The sequence below is a fragment of the Rhamphochromis longiceps genome, linkage group LG2, assembly GCF_057381845.1.
Source record: "Rhamphochromis longiceps isolate RC_006_pf linkage group LG2, R_longiceps_female_GT1.1, whole genome shotgun sequence".
Lineage (NCBI taxonomy): Eukaryota > Metazoa > Chordata > Actinopteri > Cichliformes > Cichlidae > Rhamphochromis > Rhamphochromis longiceps.
In genome coordinates, this window is record NC_140558.1 from 28,850,066 (window position 1) to 28,864,067 (window position 14,002).

Below are 14,002 nucleotides of genomic sequence, written 5' to 3' on the forward strand. Positions count from 1 at the left end.
TATGTTTATATGAATGTAGTTTAAAGCATTTTGAGTGGTCAACAAGACTAGAGTCCATTTTCATTGCCAACATGCACGTCTTTGGACTGTAGAAGGAACCTAGAGTCCAAAGACATTCCTCTTTATTGTGTTAAAAATGAGATGCAGACATATTATTTAATATGCTTTTTCATGCAAAAGGAGGTTGTTTTTTTATGTTACTGGTGTCAGACATATAGAAAGATTTGTGTATACTATCTATATCTATACACATGTAGAGGAGCTAAAGTTATAATCCATACTGGCATTTGCTTTAGTACGGTTTGCTCCATTTTAGAAAAGCAAACAACAGAAACAAGAAAGTTACACTTGTATAGCAGGCAGACAGTGATGCCTTGTAGAGTGAAGGCAGCTTTGCCATGTAGACATATTGCAAAGGCAAGCTTTTTGAGCAGGGCATTTCATGAAAGTAAATGGTTTTCGATCTCTCCTGACTTTAGACAAAATAGCTCTTTGAAATGTGCCACACTGCAGGAAATGAAACATCGTACTTACATCTTAGGTTGTCAAAGGTAACATTTACCTTGAAATAATTTTATGTTGTACTGTATATTTCAGAGTCTGAGTGCACATGCACTCAGAGGAAAATACTGAGCAGCATGACAAAAATCATCAAGTCTCATAGACCATCTAAGGGAAGCTTCAGGTTCATGGATTTTTCTTGTGCACATGTTTCACTGTGAACTCATATCAGTCATATTAAGGCCACCACAGAGAAAAGAACAAGGCCACAACAAAATCTAAAGAAGACAGTTATGAAACCACAAGAAGAGGGTGTTATCAAATCAGTCTTACGTTTCTTCTTTTGACCAGTGGTTTTTGAAAAATATCATCTGACACAATTTTAGTCAACTAAAAATAACAATATTCATATGTACGTTTTTGCCAGTGGACACTGCTCTATATAGACTTTCTGAGTGAAGCCTTCAGGCACACTTTAACAGCCCACATGCCTACTGATGAATATATAATGGCTGTTGCAAGGACTGACTGTATGACCTTTCAGTCTCAAGACAACCACAAGTGCGCTCCACTGCTACATCCATAAAACTTGTTTGCGTCGACTTTCTAGCTCAGTGAACAGTGTTCACGATCGAAAGGTCTAGCTGAGCAGCGGCATCCCAACTTCTGAGGATGTCTTGCGGTGCCGCCGCTCAGCAAAGTGTTTCAGTCGACCTGACAACATACTTACGAGGTACTTATCAGCAAGAACATCGGTGCAGAAGCAGATAAGAGACTAAAGTTCTGTCCTCGTTTTACACTTCATTTTTCCTTCCACCCCCCCAACCTTTCTCTCTCTTCTTCGCTCATCTTTTCACCAGCGCTGTGGTGGATTGTTCAATTTCCCCCTCCTCTAGCTATCATCCTCTATGAGTTGGCAGAATTTTTCACACTGCTTTTGGCCTGAGATCAGTGAAGCACCTTGGGCAGAGAACGAAATATAGAACCGGGACAGAGAGACAGACAACCTCCCGCAGCAATCTCCTCCCAAGCAATTTTGATAGCAGAGGTGGCTGTGTGGGTTATTCCCTCTGTAATACACTATGAGGCCCTAAGCTTGTTCCCTGCACAGTAGAGAGCACTCGCCTCCCTCTGCATGACTCTCTCTTGACAGTCAGACAAACAGACATCCAATCTCTGGTTTGGATGATTACGCTGCTATTGACCATGACCTTATCATTCATGTGTAGTTGGTGTGAAAGAATTCACGCACTGTTTTATGGCGAGAAAAGTCAGACCAACCTTCTTTTTCAGTGTCACTAGGGATGGGTCGAAAAAAAAAATAATCCAAGGCTGGTGGTAATCATTTTCCTTTTGAGTCGCATAAATAGGCACCTGTGTGAAAGAACACTGATGGTGGAGTGGTTACTGCATAGACTCTAAACTGGGATGGGCTTCTTGGCAGATATTTAGACTCACATTTGAGCTTACTTTTGTTTTACGGTCCACGAGTTATTTCATTGATCAGGCTGATAACAATGGCAGCATTTCAGTGAAATATGAACTGCCAGCGAGAGCAGCTTAGCTTTGTCATTATTGAAAACCTTCACCATCCATCTGTCACTTGCTGTGATAATGTATTCATAACAAGCAAAATCGCTTCCGTGATAGTCTGTAGATAAGAGAATAAATCCTTGCCACGCTCATTTGGCAAAGGTTATAATTAACATTAGCACATCTTCTTTTGTTAACCAGCGCAATTACCAATAACCTGTGATACTTCTGAAAAAAAGAAAGAAAGAAAGAAAGCGGTGTTCCTCTGTAGTTGGCTCACACTCTAGGAGGGAAGGAGTTACCCAGAGAGATGTTATTGTTTCAGAAAGAGGCTTTAAATTTGTGCAGCTGAATGCAAATGAATGCCTTTGAAGTACAGCGATCTTAGGAAATTAAGACTCTCATTTCTTTTCTTTTTTTTCTTGGCATGACTAAAACTGCAAGCAGCAAAAGTTGGCACAAAGCGAACCTAGAGGAAATGAATTAGAGAGCTGCTTTGTCAACGGTCAAAGACAACAGTAACCATCTAATCTCATGAACTGTTTCAGACAAAGCTAGAAAGTAGCAGTCGGTAAGTAGTGTCAGTCTGTTTTTTTTCTTCTTTTTTTGTGTTAAATAGCATATTTAATGCAAAAAGGAGAAAAAAAATAGAAACCTCTATCTGGGATGTGCAGGCAATTACACCAAATGCTTCCATGCATGAAATCCCAGCTGGTTGTTATTGATAAATTTCCAAACACCTCCAAAGACTTTTCAAATTACCTCTCTCGCTTATTAAAACTTTACTCATGCATTTCATATTTCTAAACCCCCCCCCCCACTCCACCACCCTGACCCCTATTCTTTTTTTTTCTTCCAAAGTCTATGTGAGAGTGTGTTTGTTAGTGCAAGAGCAAGCAAAATATGCTCAAGAAAGGTACAGAGAGACAGAGGAGGGGAGATAAAAAAGGGAAATGAAGGAGAAGAAAAGTGAGAAACTGTATGTAGGACTGAAATGCTGGACGTATGAAGAGACAGAACCATTTATCTGCTCCTGGGGTACCGATGGATTTGTTAGTAGCAGGGAATGGTATAAGCTGAGCATATTTTAAATCTCCTCTCTATTCAAGCGGCATACCTTTCCATTAACGCGAGCCACTTCTCTTTACATGGCTGAATGAGATTCCCCTTAAAAATCATGCGAAGGTCAGATGACTTGCTGTACTCCAAGGGATCTCCAAATCTTCTCCCTAAACATTCCCTAGCTTCCATGTCATCCCGCCAGGCTAGAGCTGCCTACTTGAAATGACATCTCAATTGTGCTGAGTGCAGATAAATGGATTGCATAAATGTAGATGAATTAGTAAGAAAGTGGCTAAGTTATTTATTTCCTCTCAAGCGAAACATCCTTCAACATGTAAGGTGTGTTTAGACCCTTTGAAAACAAGAATGGCACTTAACCAGACACGTCTTTTGTGCTCCAAACCTATGAAAAGCACAATTCAATTAGCAGACAATTGCAAAAACCCACAAACCCTGCTGTAATCACACATCGCATTTACCATGAAAGAGGTGACAAGATGCTTTTGCAGGCCCTTTCAGCTCTTGTTTCAATAAAGCATTTATCTACAATGCCATGGGAAAATTTGCCTTTCCTCTCACCAAACACTAAAAACCTCTGATTGCATGAGATTTGCGCTGTGGTTTCTAGACAACTGACTGGCCTATTCGAGCAGGATTTCGGGCCCTCTGACCGCCGCGTTTGTCGTCGCTGCTCCTAAACACATCGTGCCCTCCCCATCAAAGGCAGATAAGAACATCCCACCCATGAACACATTTATACGTAAATTTAGCTCCGTGCAAAGACCTTCATGAATAAAGGCACAGTTCTAACAGCGACAAGCCTTTATTACAGCGTAATTAATCATCCCATTGGGCTAGAGATTAATAGCAAGGGAAAATTAAATGCATCTTTACACACTGTGTAGAGATTGATTTTGTAAGTCTCTGAAAAATAATGAAAGGTGCAATATGATTAAAATAAATGGCGCTGCATGTTGTTCAGCCCTCAAATATTTACAGGGCGTAAATATTTATCAGCAAAGTCTTAAGCGGTGCAGAATAACAGCCATCAAGCCTCCTCAGGAGAGGAGCACATCTCACACTGATGGATGTGAACCTTTTTTTTTTGTCCTCAGAAAGCATATAATGGCGTACGCTTTTGATGTCAGACTGCTCCATAGATGCTGCAAAATGCTACATAAAACAGCATCCCCTTTTTAACACTTCCAATATGTGTCACAGAGATGTACTGTACGCACAAGGCCTCACTGGTAATAAATTACACATTCCTCTCATGTGCCCTCCAGACAGTCCTCTGAGAAGCACACATAAACCCACAGCTATAAAGTAAATGCACGGTAAGACCTATCACCCCTATAGTGTACAGGCCACTTGGGGCCGTGGCAGCTCAGACAGCAGCAGAGGTAAGTGGTTCTGGTGCCATGCAGAGACGCAGGGAGGCAGGCTGCCACTTCTGACTCGTCTGTGGACTGCAGAGGTGTACATAGAGCCGGATTAGTATGCAGCGGCCATCTGGAGTCGTGGTGGGGCATGGTGTCTATTCTGACAAAGCGCAGGTGGGGAGAGTGAGCGTTTGAACAAAAAGGCAGGTTTCCTTTGATGCTATAACACTCAGACTTGTCATCCAAACGATATGTCATTTGCTCTTTAATTCCCGTGTTCCCCCCATCCCTGAAAAGGTGACAATGGGAAGTTGTAGCGACGGTGCTGACGAATAAGACGTTAAAGGGAGTATCTGTTGCGTAGAACAACAAACAGCAACGGAATGAGCACGATAGATAGTTTTCTAAATCCTTAATTTACTGGCTGGGTTCACTAAGAACGTTTTCTCATTCATGGTAACAATGAAGGGGGATCAGTAGCAGAGAGAACAGGAGTAACACTCGGCTGCATAGCTGCAAGCAATAATGGATTTTTCTTACCAGAAACTAAACACCTGTGGCTCTAATTACAGAACTGGTATTTTTTTTAGCTCTCTGTGGTGACAGAGAGAGCAGTATTTATTAATATCATATTATTGATATTTTAGTATTGCAGTGCCAACATCCAGTAGTCCTACTGCGAACACTGCTTTTGGCATTTGCCCATATCTTTAACTGCCTGTCCTGCTGGCTGCTTTGAGGCGATATTTTTATATTAGAGAGCCGCTCTGATTCATGTTTGACCTCTCTGCCACACCATCCCTTTTGAATGCAGTGCCGGCAGAATAACAAACGCTCTTGTTGGTATAAAAATGGAGGAATTTTCATGAGTGCGAGGATTTGAAAGTAAATTGATAAAACGTTCACATAGATTTAATGTAAAAAAGCATGAAGAAAGGGTACTAGTGGCCTAACAGTTAATGCCTTTGCATCGGCTGAGGTGAAAGCGAAACCGAAATGCTGAATTTTGTCCAGTGAAAACATTCCGACTGATTTGCATGGCTTAAGGTGTTTGAATCCCATTTTCATACTAAATAGTTTGTGCCTGTTTTGCGGGAGTCTTTCCGGATTTAGAAGTCCATTGACTTCGCTGTGTATCAAGCGTATATCGGTCAGCGTATAATTCTTCTTCTTAAAGGTCATTTTGTGGTCAGCAACATGGAGACATCAACCAGTGACGGGGGGGAATATGTTTCGCGTTGCTTCCATCATCCCGAAAATGTATCCAATCGATAAAATCCATATTAAATGCCATGACTCATAAGTGACTGCCTGCCTCTAACAAAAGCAGACACCAGATTGCGTGTCTCATCACTGGTGCACTCCATTTAACACGGGCCGACAGACAGATTGCACTTTGTTTTGCACGCGCACACACATATACACCCTTCACGGTGGTGTTCTTTAGCATCTAGCAAACATAATATTGCATAGGTACTCATTGCAAAGCTTTTTAATGCTTTTGTTTGCCACTTGACCTTGAGACAAGGATTATTATGTTGTTACCAAACTACAAAAATCGCCTGTGTGTGTGTCCTTGTATCAATAATTAAAGTTACAGCTGTTAATGTTGTGTTGTTAATTTGCTTTGCTGAAAGTAATTACGCAGCAAGGCAGCAGTATTTTTTGAGGGTTCTGTTCTGCGCTTTGGCGTACACGATTGCTGCACTAGCTTTTTTTTCTTCTTTTTTTTTCTGATAAGGTCTCTGTAGCCCTGTGGCACTATCCACCCCATTATCCCCTCCTGCTCTGCTGCTGATTCATGTGAAGGGGTGACATCTTAAGGCACATACCTCCTGGGTAGCCTTCCCTGCATTCAATATTTTTCCTTCTGTACTGTATATACACAAATGCTGTTGTCAAATAACATCAAGCTGTGTGACTTTAGACCCATGTGCCTGCTGTGCGCAGACTCTTGTGAACGTCTTATCCTTATCATTGCTGCTAAAGCCCACTGTTGGATTATCAGATCACACTATGGTGGGCATATGCGGGTCATACATTAGTCACACACGGGTTTGCAGAGTCTTTTATTCTTCTAGCAGCTCTCATCTCCCAAAGAGCCCATCCTGACCTGTGTGTGAGTGCCATTGGTAAACATAAAGTACAATAATCCTTGCACTGATAGTTTTTTTCTTCTGTTTCTTTTTTTGTTTTCTCTTTGATTCCAACATCCTCTGGGATTTTCACAGGCGCAAATAGAGAAATTCAGAATGAACTTTTACCTGACTCTGCAGTTTTCTTTAGCCTTTGATAGATCTCACATCTTTCACTGCCCTCTTCTGATGCTGTCCATGTGCAGTTACAATATCCAACAATCCAAAGGAGAGAGAAACCAAATGAACCAAAAATCAGTCACTCACAATCAAATCAGACAGGGTAGCAGATATCGTTGAAGGCTGAAGGGACACATTTCTCACCTGAAAATGAAAGAAGCTTCACTTTTGAACCTTGGTATTGTGTAACAAGGACACCAGCAAATATCTTGTTCTGCTGATATTAGATTAACTGATGCCCCTGGGATGCTGGCATCCACTGAATCTGTTTCCATCTAAAGCATCACACAAGCAGCCCTCGAGAGACAGTAAACGTTGCCCTAAAGTAGACAGATCCCCGTCAGCTACAGCTCTGAGATTCACGACATTCCTACATTAAAGAAAATATACATGCATCAACTATCCAGGCTTATGTTACTATTTTATATTCGTCTAAATGTTTAACGGGTAAAATCGTCCCATGTTCCACATGCTAAATAGCATGCAAAGCATCACATGTTGATGATTTAGCCAGATGTCAGAGCCCCAGATCATGAAAGAGATCAGAGGTGCAACCTCAGTTTGTGAAAAATGTAAAATCTCATCTTTTACCTCGTGTGAAGCCATGGCTGCAGGCAGGCTGAAATATCTCACTTCTCTGTTCTGCTCTGGCCTTCTTGAGATAACGACCCCAGAGTCAATCTGCCCACTACTGATCACTGACTCTAAGCCACTTTTATCCTCACTCAAGTGGCCAGGAACCTAAACCAAAAGTCCATTCTTCCAACTGCATTAAAGAGAGAATATACATCACTAAGCAAAAGGCTTAACCTTCAGGTTGAGTGGTACCTTTTGAGCTTAACTCCACAAAGCTGACATATTCACATTGAGAAAAAGCTGCAGTGGTGAAACAGAAATACGCTAAAGTCCTTATATAGGCTGAAAGGATAATGAAATACTTTGAAATATTAGTAAGCACTACACTGAAAGATGCACTGTTACCGCACAAACTGCCGTGTTATGTGTTGCGTTGTGGTTGCCCTCTTCTGACCACTTCCTTGTGTGACCTGAGAATCTTTCAGAAACTAATGGCTGTTTTGGCATGAAATGCACTGTGCACATTCATGCTTCCAACAGGGAGAAACCTATTGATTTTTGTGACCCGACTTTCCTCACAAACCACCTCTAGTTCAAACTTTGCCTGCTCCGGTGGCACCAAGCCTGGTTGTTAGCACTGTGGACTCACAGGAAAAAAAATCTTCGCTTTTAACTCCTCTACGCTTAACTGGAGTGATGCACACATGTCGGGAACAGTGTAAGAAAGACTTTTTACTCCTGCCCTTTACCAAGCCACTACACCTTGAAATTAAGCAGCCTTTCTAGTGCCTTTGACAGTTGGAAAAGGTTCATTTGTACAGGATGAAATCTCCAGAGGACTAATTAACTGCAATTTAAAGCAGTACTCACACTAAAAGGTATCATTAAATATCAAGTGCGCAACTTTTGGGGATTTGAACGTAACTATAAAAAAGTCAGCGCTTTCATATTTAAAAAAACAAAAAAAACAGAAGCAGAAAAACAGAAGCCATAGTCAGCTGGTATTCAGTTGCATTACAACACATTGATCTCCCCCATTGTGTTCCTCCCTAAATTCATAGGAGTTCTTTGAATGGTTGTTGAAATTTTTCAGTCTGATTTTAGGCGGTCGACTGACCAAGATTTGCATCCTTAGAGGTGTAGACATGTTGCTCGCATTCTTAAAAACCATCAGCAGAAACATGTCAACCCTCATTTAAGCTATTTATTGATGGGTAGGTCATAAAGACAAGTAGTGGATTAAACTGCAGGAGTGGTTTGAGAAATTGACGAAAATTCAAGCTGGCATAAACGCAACTCTTCATTAAAACATACAAACCTTTTCCTATGGTAAGCTTAGCGAGGTTTTCAGTGTATTGCATCATGTGCGATTAACTAATCTCTCATCAAACTGTGTCATCTGAGAGAACAGTGCAAAGTTAACAATAACTGATGAGGCTTGTTCAACTTAATTTCCTTTTGTTTTGTTTTTAAAAAGTGGGCAGGGTTACGTTTGAGCATTAGGATATTAATTAATCACTGGGCAGTGGCAAGGATCCAAACACACTGCTCCTGCCAACAGAAAAATGACTTTTGTTTGTTTCTCTGTTGTGATCCAGCAAGAGTGTAAACTAGCATATTTCAAAAATCTGTGTCACAACCTGTCTCTCTCTGGCTACTAAGCATAAAGAGCAAAAACAACAGCAACAACAAAACAAACAATAATAGTATTAACAATAAAATACTGTGCTATTATATTAGTAGAGGAATAAAGATATGAAGTGCTTTACACAGGGAAACAATTCAAAAACACAGTCACATTGTTCTGTGTATTTACTACTCGTAAAAATCTGCTAGCAATAAAAATCCCCCTTCAAGTTTTTTTTGGTATAGCTGTTACTAAAATGTTCTCTGGCATCATTACATGCAGATACAACTGAACTCAATCCCCTGGAAAATGGAATTATCTAATATAATAAATGTTGCAGAAATTTTTATTATAACCCCGACAATTATCTTTTCCTAACCCTGACGAGTAGTTTCACATCTTAAAGTTAACTAAACAGCGAGTGACAGTTAAGAAACTCAAGTGTGTTTGTGTCAGAGCTCCACCCTTCCCTTGATGTGGGCTTGGTCACTCATTTAAAATGAACCCTCTACTACATGTCTTTCCGCAATACTTAAGTGTTTTGAGGTTTTTCACGAGACATCGTCTGAACATTGCTCAATTGTCCGCAATACTGGATGTGATACAGCCACCGGTTGCTGGAGAAATGAAGCTTATGCATAAGTTCAGTAAGGAAAATCTATAGTCACACATCTGTCTGCTTACCAGGTGTTTGCCGGTTAATCTAGCTTTGCATCACTTCCACTTTCCCACGCTGTCAAGCTCATTGTGACATCACTAGTCCGAGTACTTTAACTCTCATGTCGCATCTTTCATCCTTCCTTGGAGTCGCCTTCATGCAACCCACTTCCTTCCCATCACCACCTCTTATATCTCAGGCTCCATTCAAGCCTCCATCTTCATCTCCACCACCAACATCTAGACTGGGGGGGGGGGGGGGGTGCTCTAATCCCTATGATTAGTGGGATCCCATCCCGTTGTGCTGGACCATCGGAGTCTAACGTCAGATACTTGAAATTGAATTCTGTACATCAATAAATCATGTTCAGTTCCTTCTAATGATCTTTCCTTATTGAAATGTATGTATGCCCAAACATGAGTCGCAATGGCATAGTTTCTGCCTGTATCTGAGCGAAAACAGTGTAAAGAAAAGTGCTGCGCCAAAAACCTCCTAGTGATTGCGTTGGTTGCTAGCAGATTGCCGTGGCCTCCTGGAGTTTTTCATTTTTGTCTGCAAATACTTGCGAACTAACAGCTGAGTGGTAGTAAAACTTGAAAAAGTGGGCCGCAAACTATAAATGGAAAAGGTTGCAAAGTGTTTCTGAAGGTGCAGCTTTTACTTTGAAGGAACACACTTTTTAATGACAGGTCTGTGGGTCTGTCTGACTGAAGCTTTGGCATTCATCTTCCTAGCAGCTACTCAAAACCAGTTGGGGGATACTTATTTCCTTAAAACCAGTGGTTGTCAGATGATTGCAGACCAGTCTCTAGTTCTGCGTGACAGGGGCTTAAAATCATTTGACCTTACATTGTCACATATCCAAAATGTCAGACAAGTTAATGCCTTGACTGGTTAGTGGTCACATGTATTCGAAGCCTCAATAACTTATTAACTGATTTTAATGACAGCCATCAGATATTGCTTAGTTGGACGATTTCTCCACTTAATGAATTTAAACAAAATTCTTTGTAAAAATGCAACATAATCAGCATTTTAATCTTCATTTTGTTTTCTGATAGCGCATAAACAGTAATAGGTTATCATTTGAATCACAATTTGGCATTTTCCTGCACTTACTTTATCTACCCTGTTTTTTAATCTAAAGAGAAAGAAAGTTATTTTTGAACATGTAAATAAAAACGAAAGCACACTCTAAACAGGTAAACGAAGAAAAACAACACTGAGTTACCTCCAACACACACAGCTCAATTTACATGATCAAAAAACGAGCAGGATGAAGTCTAAATGTATTAAAAGAACAACAGATGGTTCATCAAAACAGTGTCAGTGTTTATGTGTTTCATCACTGAGGTGAAAGCTGTTCTCTACCAAAGGCCATTCCTTAACCTAACGCCTGTGAATTGAGTCAAGCTCCTTTTTTTTTTTGCTGACATGCTGAAGGTCATCTTGAGATAAATTGTTGGGTCCATAAACTATACAACTTTGACACTCTTGTGTGTGTCCGTGTGTTTGTGTGTGTGTGTTACCTTTGTGACTTGGTGTGAACATGCTGCCCAAGAGATTGCATGAACTGAATATTTTGTCACAGCTTGTTAATAACACTTTAATCACATCAGCTCCTCTATTGAAGACTAACAGTTCAAATGAATTCAAGAACATTTCAAGGGAAATTTGAGAGCGCCTTGATCAATTACACAGAGAACTACAAGTTCTAGCTATGTGGTGCTGAAAGAAGCTCTTTGCATAATCTAATCAGTCAGACCTCTTGCATTTATTGACAGGCAGTATGATGAACACTTCAATGTGATTGTGCAGTGAGAGTGAATGGAAAGTTCGAGCAAATCTTTAGTGTGTTTTTCGGAAGTGCAGTGGAGATAAAAGATGGATAACATGCAGGGAAAGCAAAAGGTATGAGCTGTAGTCCTACTGTATGTGATAATATCCACACACATGCTGCAGGGTAGCTCACCATCTTAGCAATTATTACCTCAGTAGTGCATGAATCCTCATGTTTCACACTTCTGCAGCCAGCACCTGACCTTTAAACCTCTCGCCCTCCTTCAGTCCCACCTCCTGTGCAATAAAAAAAAATAGACCAGACGTGATAAAGAATGGAGCCAAGACTGTGACAAAAAGCCTGACAATTCACATGTCCAGGACTAACTCGATCTGGAAGCTAAGCGAGTGCCCCGTTTTTATTGAGGGGATCTATCAAAAACATTCATTCACTCCTCTCTTTGCCAGCTGAGGTTTGAAATTTAAGACAGTAAGCCCGAGGAGCAGCATTTCATAAATTTCTTCCTAAAGTCTAAGGATATGAAATGCTGGAACATTTCAGGTTCATATCACAAGGTTTTGAAAGGAAAGGTACTTCTAAACTCATGTTGGCATGGCAGCTTGCTAATATTTCACTCAATATTTTTTTTGTCTTACTTTTGCAATTAAAATAGTAAAGGCATAGTCTCAAAAACATTTTCAAATACCCATCGGCCACATCATTTACTAGCACAGTGCCAGGTTAAGCTACCTTCCATCTCCAGAGCAGCCTTCATTCTTCTTAGCATAAATTCAACAAGATGCTGGAAACATTCTTCAGAGACTTTGATCCACGTTGTCATTATAGCATTGGACAGTTGTGCAGTTCTGTCGTCTGCACATCACTGATGTGACTGTCCCGTTCCTACAAAGGTGCTCTGCTGGATTGAGATCTGGTGACTGTGGTGGTTATTTAAGTACAGCGCATTCACTGTTATGTTCAAGGGACCAGTTTGAGATGAGTTGTGCTTTGTGACATGGCAGGTTATCCTGCTGGAAGCAGCCATCAGAAAATGGGTGAAATGCAGTCATAAAGGGAAGGACATGATCAGCAACAATACTCGGGTAGATTGTGGCACTTAAACGTTGCTCATTCGATACTAAGAGGTTCAAAGTGTACCAAGAAAATATCCCTGACATCAATCCAGCAACCTAAAACGTTGATACAAGGAAGAATGGTCCAAAATTTCATGTTCTTGACCAATCTGATGCTCAGTTTGAACCCTAGTTTAACAGGTGTACCATTACAATCAAATGACTGCTGAGTGTTTTTTGTGGTTACAATGATCTTACTCAGAGTAAATGAAGAAATCCTTACACTTTGATAACTGAACGAATAAATGGCAAAAGTGAAATTATTTTTTAAAAAGTTGCCCACGTTTTACCTTTACTTTTGCCATAAATATTACACTTGTGTCAGGTTTGATGTCGTGTGATGTCGTGCAGTATAAAAAAAAAACCTGTTGTGGTTAACACTTAGCTAGTCTCTTTAAATTCACCAATTAGATTTGACATTTGATGATATCATGTGTTATGTCTTTTTCATCCATAAAGCCCTTTGTCAAAGGTGTCTTTTCTTGCACAAGACGCCTGTTTTGATCAGTCAGCCATTCTCAGAGGAAGAAAAAACAGAAGATCAAAGCATCTGCAACAGACAAAAGAAAGTAAAAGTATTCCTGTTGTCATGAACCGAAGTTCCGAGCGCAGGCAGGACCCAGTAGCAGAACACACACACTAGGGTAGGAGCGAATAAAGAAAGTAATTTTTATTGCAACTAAAGGTGTCCCGTGAGGGTAGCCAGAAAAACAACGTATGAAACCAGAAGAAACCGAGGGACCGCACAGGGAACGCCGAGAGCGGGGCTGTGAGAGGCTGTAAAACAAAAAGAGAGACAGATTACTGGGGTGCGGAAAAAAGGCAGCATACGAGGGAAGGTGGAGTGTGCGTCTCACGGTGATAGCCGGGCCGAGTGAACCAGAGGGGGGTGGAGCTCCAAAAGGGGTCGAGACGGCGAAGCTGAATGTGAACCAAATCTCAGGCGGACAGGTGGACAGGCAGGTGGCTCGAAAACAAAAACACGCCGAGTTGTGATCTGGGTACACAGGGAAAAAAACAGTGTTAGGTCCGATGGAGAGTTTGTCATACGAGTTCTTTTCCGCAGGCGTACGTTACCGCTGAGAGGCGACTACGGACTGGCGTGGAGCAGCAGGTAGGGCAGGATTAAATAGTCCACCTGGTGATCGCCTGGGATGGGATGCAGGTGTGGGGTTAGCAGCCACGCTCGTGGGCGTGGACATCCCAGCAGCACCCCGGACGCCGGGCCGCGGACCATGACACCTGTATCCTCTTTCAAGCTTGGACTGTGTCAAGAAAACCTAAAAATTCAGTCAGCATCAAACCTACGCACCTGCAGCAGAGCAGTACAGACTGTACACTTTTTTTTTTGCCTTTTCCATGACTACATTAACACTCGAAACTGTGGATTACTCACCAAGCCCACATATCTACCTGTGAGGAATGTGTCAGCATT

At 41.2% G+C, this 14,002-nt stretch overlaps 1 long non-coding RNA gene across 1 annotated transcript; it reads right to left on the reverse strand.

Moving 5' to 3' along the window:
* Nucleotides 1-13,175: 13,175 nt before the first annotated feature.
* LOC146677392 (uncharacterized) lies at nt 13,176-13,761 on the reverse strand. The gene is made up of 3 exons (XR_014907559.1): nt 13,645-13,761; nt 13,425-13,564; nt 13,176-13,344 (listed from the first exon to the last, which is right to left on the reverse strand). It is a non-coding gene; the product is annotated as an uncharacterized LOC146677392 (long non-coding RNA).
* Nucleotides 13,762-14,002: the final 241 nt, after the last annotated feature.